At 40.6% G+C, this 10,480-nt stretch overlaps 1 long non-coding RNA gene across 1 annotated transcript; it reads left to right on the forward strand.

Moving 5' to 3' along the window:
* The first annotated feature begins 357 nt into the window (after positions 1-357).
* On the forward strand, positions 358-10,208 carry LOC117513243. Its single transcript, XR_004561507.1, has 3 exons — positions 358-370; positions 5,974-5,983; positions 9,826-10,208. It is a non-coding gene; the product is annotated as an uncharacterized LOC117513243 (long non-coding RNA).
* Positions 10,209-10,480: the final 272 nt, after the last annotated feature.

Consider the following 10,480-nt stretch of genomic DNA (forward strand, 5'->3'; position numbering starts at 1 on the left):
AGTCATTGAATGAGGAACTCTGTTTTGTTTTTTTTTTGTTTTTTTTTGCGATATAATGTGGTCAAATTGGAATTTAGCATTATTTAATTCAGACAACGTTTGATCGCTTGCTTCTGCAGCATATTTATTTAATGTTTAATTTTTTCTTCAAGGTCATTTTCTAATTTATGTTCCATTTTACTTTTATAAGAAGAATAAGAATATGAAATAATTTTCCCTCTGATTACTGCTTTTCCTGTTTCCCAAAGCAAAGAAGGAGAAACACTCGGCGAGTCATTTCTTTCTATAAAGTCTGCTCACTCTTTCCTTATGATTTTGTCAAATTCACAGTCCTTTAAAAGTGAGGTGTTAAAGCACCATGAGTGAGATGGTTTAATAGTGGATTCTATTTGTACTGAAAGTGACACAGGAGCATGATCGCTGACAGTGACGGAATGAATTTTAGAATTAATTTTGGGAGTTATAGAATTACTAGTTAGGAACAAGTCAATTCTAGAATGAGACTGATATACAGGAGAGAAGAATGTGTATTCCTTTGTCAATGTATTTTTGATTCTCCAACTATCCACCAAACCAAAGTCATCCATATAGTCCTTTATTATTTTAGCAGACTGAGAAAGCCTCACAGATGTTGTAGAACTGGAACGATCTAAAGACGGATTTAAAGCAACATTAAAGTCCCCTCCAATGATCACTGCCGAATTGGCCATTAAATTAGAAATCTGTGAAAACAATGTATGAAAAAAGGTTGGGTCATCATTGTTGGGAGCGCATAAATTAACAATTATAAATATTTAACTAGAAATAGTTGCCTGGGTTATTACATACTGACCTTCAGGATCTTATTAGTTATTAAGAATAAATGGGACTCTTCTATGAACTAATATACTTACTCCTCTCTGTCTGCTGTTATAAGAAGCTGAAAAACACTGACTAAATATTGGGCCAATCAGTAAATTTTCCTCTGCTTTAGATAGATGTGTTTCTTGTAGAAGACAAATATCTACATTTAATTTTGCGATGTGATCCATGACTTTTACCTTCTTTGCCTGTGAGCGAATGCCACACATATTCCATGACACCAAATTTAGAGGATGCATATTAAAGAAAAAAAAAAATCTGATACTACATATTGAAAAAGCTCACAGAAAAGAGAAACAGACACAAGTACGGCATACACTGAACATAGATTACACATGTGCATGATGAGTGAGTGTAACAGGTGTGGTGAGTTAAGGAGAGACTGCATGTAGCTTAAGGAGAGACTGCGTGCAGTGGGAGCGTGTTTAAATGATCCATCTTCTTAAGACTGCAGACATCCTCAGAAGAGCCGTGGGGTTGTGGATTGGTCCTGATACAGCTGACCATCTATACTCAACAAAAATATAAACGCAACACTTTTGGTTTTGCTCCCATTTTGTATGAGATGAACTCAAAGATCTAAAACTTTTTCCACATACACAATATCACCATTTCCCTCAAATATTGTTCACAAACCAGTCTAAATCTTTGATAGTGAGCACTTCTCCTTTGCTGAGATAATCAATCCCACCTCACAGGTGTGCCATATCAAGATGCTGATTAGACACCATGATTAGTGCACAGGTGTGCCTTAGACTGCCCACAATAAAAGGCCACTCTGAAAGGTGCAGTTTTGTTTTATTGGGGGGGGATACCAGTCAGTATCTGGTGTGACCACCATTTGCCTTATGCAGTGCAACACATCTCCTTCGCATAGAGTTGATCAGGTTGTCAATTGTGTTCTGTGGAATGTTGGTCCACTCCTCTTCAATGGCTGTGCGAAGTTGCTGGATATTGGCAGGAACTGGTACACGCTGTCGTATACGCTGGTCCAGAGCATCCCAAACATGCTCAATGGGTGACATGTCCGGTGAGTATGCCGGCCATGCAAGAACTGGGACATTTTCAGCTTCCAAGAATTGTGTACAGATCCTTGCAACATGGGGCCGTGCATTATCCTGCTGCAACATGAGGTGATGTTCTTGGATGTATGGCACAACAATGGGCCTCAGGATCTCGTCACGGTATCTCTGTGCATTCAAAATGCCATCAATAAACTGCTCCTGTGTTCTTCATCCATAACAGATGCCTGCCTATACCATAACCCCACCGCCACCATGGGCCACTCGATCCACAACACTGACATCAGAAAACCGCTCACCCACACAACGCCACACACACTGTCTGCCATCTGCCCTGGACAGTGTGAACCGGGATTCATCCGTGAAGAGAACACCTCTCCAACGTGCCAAACGCCAGCGAATGTGAGCATTTGCCCACTCAAGTCGGTTACGACGACGAACTGGAGTCAGGTCGAGACCCCGATGAGGATGACGAGCATGCAGATGAGCTTCCCTGAGACGGTTTCTGACAGTTTGTGCAGAAATTCTTTGGTTATGCAAACCGATTGTTTCAGCAGCTGTCCGAGTGGCTGGTCTCAGACGATCTTGGAGGTGAACATGCTGGATGTGGAGGTCCTGGGCTGGTGTGGTTACACGTGGTCTGCGGTTGTGAGGCTGGTTGGATGTACTGCCAACTTCTCTGAAACGCCTTTGGAGACGGCTTATGGTAGAGAAATGAACATTCAATACACGAGCAACAGCTCTGGTTGACATTCCTGCTGTCAGCATGCCAACTGCACGCTCCCTCAAATCTTGCGACATCTGTGGCATTGTGCTGTGTGATAAAACTGCACCTTTCAGAGTGGCCTTTTATTGTGGGCAGTCTAAGGCACACCTGTGCACTAATCATGGTGTCTAATCAGCATCTTGATATGGCACACCTGTGAGGTGGGATGGATTATCTCAGCAAAGGAGAAGTGCTCACTATCACAGATTTAGACTGGTTTGTGAACAATATTTGAGGGAAATGGTGATATTGTGTATGTGGAAAAAGTTTTAGATCTTTGGGTTCATCTCATACGAAATGGGAGCAAAACCAAAGTGTTGCGTTTATATTTTTGTTGAGTATATATACAGTTTATCTACTACCAAGTATGCACGTTCATTATTCTGCCTATGCCGTTTCATGATCGGGTAAAGAATCTTTCTGCGGTCATTGATTTCTTTTGGAAACTGGTCATTTATTCCAAAGTTGGTCCCTCTGAGTTCTCTGGCTTTACTTTTAATGAGGTTTATGTTTGTAGTGTTCTAGTTTGGCGATGATGGGAAGAGGTCTTCCGCTCTTGGGTCCACCGAGTCTGTGCACACTATGAAAAGTGATGTTATTGATAGTAGCTGAAGGAAGTTTGAGTTTGGAAACCATGAAGTCTTTTAAGAGGGTTTCTGGATCATCTGAGGTGGGGTTTTCTGGTATCCCTGAGAAAATTAAGTTATCACGCATGCTCCTGGACTGAATATCCAGTATTATTTCATTAGCCTTGTTTTCTTTGGTTAGCATATTTGTTGTTTTGGTTAATAACTCCACCGATGCTTTGAGTGATTTATTTTCAGACTCCAGCCTTTCTATTTTTTCATATGCAAAATTGAGGCTTACCTGCATGTCTTTAATCTCTGTGTGTAACGCCATAAGTGAATCCAGCTTCATATTGATGGACCAGAGCACACTTACCTCCACCTCTGTTGTCTGGAGATCCTCCGTGTCTGTAGAGGAGTCCTTTTTCTTACATTTACAAGGGTTGTTGTCGTCTTTGTGTACCGGAGAAGCCATGTCCGAGCAGCAGGCCTGGTAGTAGTGATCAATGTAGTTTTCTATCTCTGCGATGCAATCCACCGTTGTCGGTTCCGGATTCCATGTCCGCCAAGAGCTGTTGTCGTTAAGGCTTTCTTTCGTTTGTTGTTTGCGGATATTTAATTAAATCCAGCGGGCTTTTTTTCCTTCAATTGAAACGCCGTGTCGTCGAGTCTCGCTCCTGTTGCGCTGTGCCGTTCTATGCCATCTTGTCACTCCCTACATCTAACTGTCCTATCAACTTTCCATTTTTGCAGCATTCATCTTTGACCCAAAATACATAAGCATACCAAACAGCAAATGTCAGCTGTCCCCAGTTTCTTCGTTATCGAAGCCATATACTACATACACACAAACATGCATGCATGAATGCATGCACACACGCACGTATACACACACACATAAGCCAGTTGGAGTAATATGGATTCAGTGGCCCATTTGTTGTTTTGTTTCTGACCAGGCGCTATGTTGTGCTTGCCTGCATGTGCAGGACTGTGCTGTGGGTTGCTTACAAATGTCTGAGATCTGTGCAGCATCTGATTTTTGCAGTGCATGACTGTGTGTCCCACTCACTAACACATTATATTCCATATATCTGTATTCCCGGCTGCACCTTCCATAGCCCCAGTTGCTCAGTGGGCCATGTCATACTCATCCACATCCCATGTGCAGATGAACATTTGCGCTCAGCCACTAATTATTGGGAAATCTTAATAAAGTGTTGTGGGGACATGGTGGGGGAAGGGAGTGGCCTGCTTGCTGTGGCCCAGTCCGCATCTCTTCCTGACTTCCATGCCTTTACTCCACTGATCCCATGGTCAAAAAGACTTAAGCCCCTTTCACATTGGCGCATTCGTAGAGCTGCTGATTGTGGTGTTGTGTTTCATTTAAATACGCCCGAAATGCGCGCGTACTCAGTCTTTTTCCATGTTTGTTTCATACTTGCAGCTGCGTGTGTTCGCTTTTTAATGTGTGCACACAGTCGCGTGTACCTTGCCACTATGCAAAACCAGTTCACTCCTGCCTGTGGAAGTGCGCTCTGTTCTCTACTGCACCGTGTGGTGCAGAGTCACAGCACTTTTCAGGTTTGATCAGACCTGATCGATCGGGGGAGTTTGATGAGCGCACCGACATGCAGTTTTATTTTAAAGTCACAGGTTTGATCAGACACACACACACACACACACACACACACACACACATGCAACCCCATCAAACAGACCCCCGGCATATCATGAAAAGCAAAAAATAATGAGTTTTCATGATGTTTCCTCCTTTACCTTGTCTTACTTGCAGGGGCGTAGCACCAAATTCTGGGCTCTAGGTACTAGCCATATTGAAGACCCCCCCCACTGTTATGTTCTTTTTTATTAACGCAAACACCAAATTTCTAATACGTGGTCAAACCAGGTCTAAATCATGTATACCTTAGATGACACCTGGGAGTCAGAACCCTTTTTAAAGTTGGGGGAGCAATATTGAGTTGGGGGGTCTGGGGGACCAAATTGCACCATTTTCTAGAAAAATGGTACAATTTGGTGCATTCCTGTCTGTTAAAATGCACAGGAATGCACCAAATTGCACCACTTTTCAAGAAAATGGTACAATTTGGTCCCTCAGACCCCCCAACTCAATATAGCTAGCTTTCAAGCTCACCTCTCTTTTCAAAGAATTTGGTTTGCAGCTGCTTTCCCTCATTTAGTTTCCTTTCCCTGTCCTTTTTTCTCTTCTTTTTTGAAATCCGGACTTTGATTTTTTTAGGAAAGACATATTTTATTTCAGCCTAAACACTAGGGCTGCAACTAATGATTATTTTACTAATCAGTTCATCAGTCGATTATTTTTTCGATTAATCGTTTTGTTTTGTTTTTAATTTACATGTGAGTTTTGCCATTATTCCTTTAAGTGAGTTATTATTAAAAGACCTTTGTCACACAACATCAACGTTTGATCTTGTAACAAAGTTATGTTATATTCTCGTCATAAACGTACCTGGAGTAGTGTTTTGTTTTATTTTGCACATACATACATCACAGACACACCACAAAGAGATTTCCATCAGGTTTCACCCAATTATGAGCATTTTTAGATGCATACAGCAACTATCTCAACCACTGGCAACATATTACAGCAAGAGACCACAAAAGTATTTTAAAGGCCTGACGAAAGTGTAATATGTTATATTTAATAAGATATTTTCATGAAAAAAGATACAAATGTGCAGTTTACTGCATTTAATTTTTTTCTTGTGTAAAAACACAGCTTAGATGTGGTTTGACCGAAACAAATTGTCATTAAACTTAATAAAACAGGGATGAAGTGGAGGTTTAAGAGTCACTAGGTGTTCACAGGAAACAGTTATTTCTATATTTATTTATTTATGTTCATTGTTAGTTGGTTTAATCTTTTCTGTTTTGTTTTATCAGATTCTTTTTGTCCGTTTCTCTAAAACTGTATTGTGGCATTATTAGTTATTATTATCACTTTACCGGGGCGTTGCTAGGCCGGTATCGTAGATTTACATCGACGGTACCTGGCTATACCCGCCCGCTGTATGTAAACAAATGACGTCATAGCGCGCGCAGAACAAGAACTGTCTGCAGAGGAAAAAATGAAAAGGCGAGAAGTGTGTTTTGGTCCCAATATGGATATTCTGGATGATTTTCTCATGGATAGTACAACAATGAACAGCAGCTAAAGCAGCCAGCTTGATGAGGACGCACTGCTGAATTTGAACAGCAGCGTGCGCACCAGGCGGCAAAGCAGAAGTTAAGTGAGCCAACTTTTTATGTACGCGTTAAGTGTTGTGTATCTCAGTAAAAAGTGATAATAATGCAAATAACATGCTGTTGTCCTGTGGGATGCATTTTTCTGAGTCCCTCCGACCATCCCGTTGCCCGCAATGACAGCTAACGAGGGCGAATAGCTGTCATTTTGGGTGACTGGGCATGGATGTCGGGCCTCTTGAAAATGCATACCGCCCTCCAAAAGCATGTTACTGTATTATTATTACTATTATTGTTGTTTCCATTATTATTATTATTGATATATAAATACAAAAAAATGAATAAAATATTACAATCTGTAATACATTTGACTCTTTTACGACAAACGCTGAGCCATGAATTATTATACAGAAAACAAATGTGCTGACAGCTGCAACAGCTTAATCAATCAATCAATCAATCAATTTTTATTTATATAGCGCCAAATCACAACAAACAGTTGCCCCAAGACGCTTTATATTGTAAGGCAAGGCCATACAATAATTACGTAAAAACCCCAACGGTCAAAATGACCCCCTGTGAGCAAGCACTTGGCGACAGTGGGAAGGAAAAACTCCCTTTTAACAGGAAGAAACCTCCAGCAGAACCAGGCTCAGGGAGGGGCAGTTAATGCTAACTTTAAAATTGAAAACGGCATAGACATGCTAACGCGTTAGCATCGCCCCGTTTTTAAGTTATAAAATACATCTATCAATCTATCATCTGTTTCAGAAGACCATAACAGGTCAAATTAACATAAAAAGGTAAATGTTACTCACAGACATATGCTTTTTGGGGTTTTAGTGGGGAAAAATTAAGATTAAGCCAAATAAAACACTGAATCAACAAAGCACCAGATCAAAGCACTGCTTCGATCTGCGAATCACTGCTTCGATTGGTTCAAGGTTCAAAGCAAAGCCGCGCTGCAGAAACGGTTGATTTATATGGAAGAAACAAAACATTTGCGGTAAAACAAAGTTATTTAACAACTAATTGATGACTAAATTAGTTGACAACTATTTTAATAATTGATTAAATCGATTAGTTGTTTCAACAAGACCAAACACCTCCTCTTTCTGTGAGATCCCGTTGGGGATGTGTGTGTGTGGGGGGGGGGGGGGGGGGGAGTGCTGCCTGTGCGTCTGGGCTAAACCATTGTACAACTGTGTAGGGGTGGAAGGGCCCTCAGAGATCTTTCAATATTATCGTTAGAGCAGAATTATGTTTTGCAACATTTATACATTCATTCTAATTATATTCTTTTACAACATGAATTTTATGGACATTAATAACATGTGACACAAAAATGTATTTAATGCCAGTTTTTTGTGCCCCCCCCCCCCCCCCCCCCCCATGCTCTGGGCCCTGGGTACATAGTACCCTTTATGCCCCCAGTACAACGCCCCTGCTGACTTGTAATGTCATCCATTTGTCTTGTGCTCTTATTGTGAAAGACTCTTGTGCAAGAAACATAAAGTGTTCTGTGACAATGTGGCTAGCTTTGTACAAGCCCCAGCCACATGGTGAAGGTGTTACTATCAGTTTATGTTCGTTTTTGTCTGACGAAAGCCTTTTTTCCATCCAGCAAATGAGTTCCTTGTCAACTGATGTCCACAAAGGTTGTCAGAAAGTTTTGTGTGTGTGTTCAGAACTTTGAGGGGAGCTCAGATGGAGATCTTGCTGCCTGGATGTTTGTTTGCTGTTTTGAGTGTGTGAGAGTGGAATACAAAGAGGACACACAGTATTTCTGGACCGAACACGGAGAAAACTGACTTCAAGTGTTGACAGTCAGCGACAGACTCAATGTTCTGCTGTTTTGACGGGAATTTATAATTTTTTTTATTGTAACGAGCATGAATCACAGACAGCAACAAACAGATTATTTAAGTGCAGAGTCACCTGGATTAAAACAGGTAGGAACTTTTTTGAAGTTTCCATGAGAGCCAGAATTTAATGTTTTAATAAGAACGCTGTGCAAAATGTTTCAGTGAGGAAAATTATTGTCCGTGTGAGTAATATTGAAAACTGATTGTGCATGTCACGTCACCTCTGTATTTTTTTTTGTTTTGTTTTGTTTTTGCTGTGCCACACATCAGCTGACAAGGAACACATTTTAAAAATAACAAAAGGACGTGGGGGACACAGACACAGCCAGGTGATTTATTCTTTATTTGTGAGGAAATCAGACATTTTATTGAAATGGACGGTCTGACAATCATGATATGTGGCTGAGTTTGTGCAAACGCCCACCCCCACTTCAAGCAGAATTTTGCACGGAACACCCAGAGCGCTCAGACGCGTGAATACTGTATTTCAAATTTGATGTTGTGAATCCAAGTGAAAAAAACAAACAAGCCAAGAGGAATTACTTTACTATACTGTAGTATTTAATTTAATTTTCTTTAAGTGTCAACTGGAAAGCTGACTTAAAAAGTCAAAATATTCCAATTTCAACAATAAAAACACAGGAAATGTGATTTTATTTTTCTAACCTAACTTACAACATTCAAAAAAGAAAAAAGAAATCTATCAATAATAGAATTATTCTAAAAACCTAATGAAAAATAACCTTATTTGTTATTTTAGTAAAATTCAAAATAATTAGTTTTAATTCACAAAGTAAATCAATTCAGGGATGAATCAGCATTTGTAAGAGATCAAAAGATGCTGATACAGTTGGAGATGCTTTATGATGTCATCAAAGGAATAAAGTCACTATCTGAACCTGTGATGACATCATAAAGCATCTTAGTTCTCACAAAAGGAATGAAGATGCTTTATGATGTCATCAAAGGTACAAAGGAATAAAGTCACTATTTGAACCTGTGATTACATCACAAAGCATCTAAGTTCTCACAAAGGGAAGGTGCATGTAAGTAACAGTTACCTGAGATCAGCAAAGGGAGTAGAAGGAGAAAGTCAGAAAGCCTGAAGTCACAAACGTTTACCAAGAAGAAGCAACAATGAGCATGGAGTCAAAGACACTACAGGCTGATGAGACCATGAAGACTCAGTCCAAACAAACAGCTGCAGCTTCAAGAAGTCCAAAAATGATTAAAACAAAAGTTGTGGGCAAGATCAAGTGGTTCAGTGAGAAGGATGGTTATGGCTTCATCACACGGAGAGACAAGGCGGAGGATGTTTTTTTCCACTACACCGCCATCAGCAAGAACGCTGACGGACAAATCTGCATAGTTAAAGAAGAACAGAAGATCCAATTTGACATTGTGGAAGGAAGGAAAGGACCAATGGCTGTAAATATCACCAGCCGAGGAGGACTCCCCATCCAGGGCAGTAAGTACACCCCCCCACTATTTTTTTTTTTTTTTTTTGTATGAGTGAAATGTAGATCTTTTAGGGTCAAACAGTGTTTTTCTTTTTGAATCAAACTTCACATTTCTGCTTGATGTGTTTTATTAGAACATTAAGATCTGATCTTTTCTGAGTGTCAACAGGTGAAAAATCTTTATTTTTGAATGAATCTGGGCCACCGACATATGTGGTCTGGGTTCTGATTAAAAGCTGAGTTGTACCTGGTAATCAGATCAGATCCAGGTTCATGTCAGTGCTGCAGACAGGTCAGATTCTAATGAAACATCTCATCTTCATTCTTATTTTCAACAGAGACCTTTGAAGTGCAAACGAAAGTCAAAAAGATGACGAAAGGAGACAAACAAAAGCAGGATGCCAAGAAAGAAACTCTGCCCAAACAAGCTGTGGAAGCGACAATGAAGGTCAACCAAGCAACAGTGACCACTGCAGAACTCTGGCAGCCTCTTATGGACAAGTTGGTCAAGGTCAAACTGGAGCGAGAACGTCTGAAGAAGGACATGGAAGCTCTAAAGACCAGCCTGGAGATAGAGCGGGCAGCTATGCGGGTAGAGCTGGATAAGAACCTGCAGCTCAAGGAGGCAGAGTACCAGAGGAAGCTGGAAGCTCACAAGGACGAGTGCAAGAAAAAAGTGAACCAACAAGAAGCTCAGTTCCAGAAACAGCTGGAAGCA

This window comes from Thalassophryne amazonica, chromosome 7 (assembly GCF_902500255.1).
Source record: "Thalassophryne amazonica chromosome 7, fThaAma1.1, whole genome shotgun sequence".
NCBI classification, from domain to species: Eukaryota; Metazoa; Chordata; class Actinopteri; order Batrachoidiformes; family Batrachoididae; genus Thalassophryne; species Thalassophryne amazonica.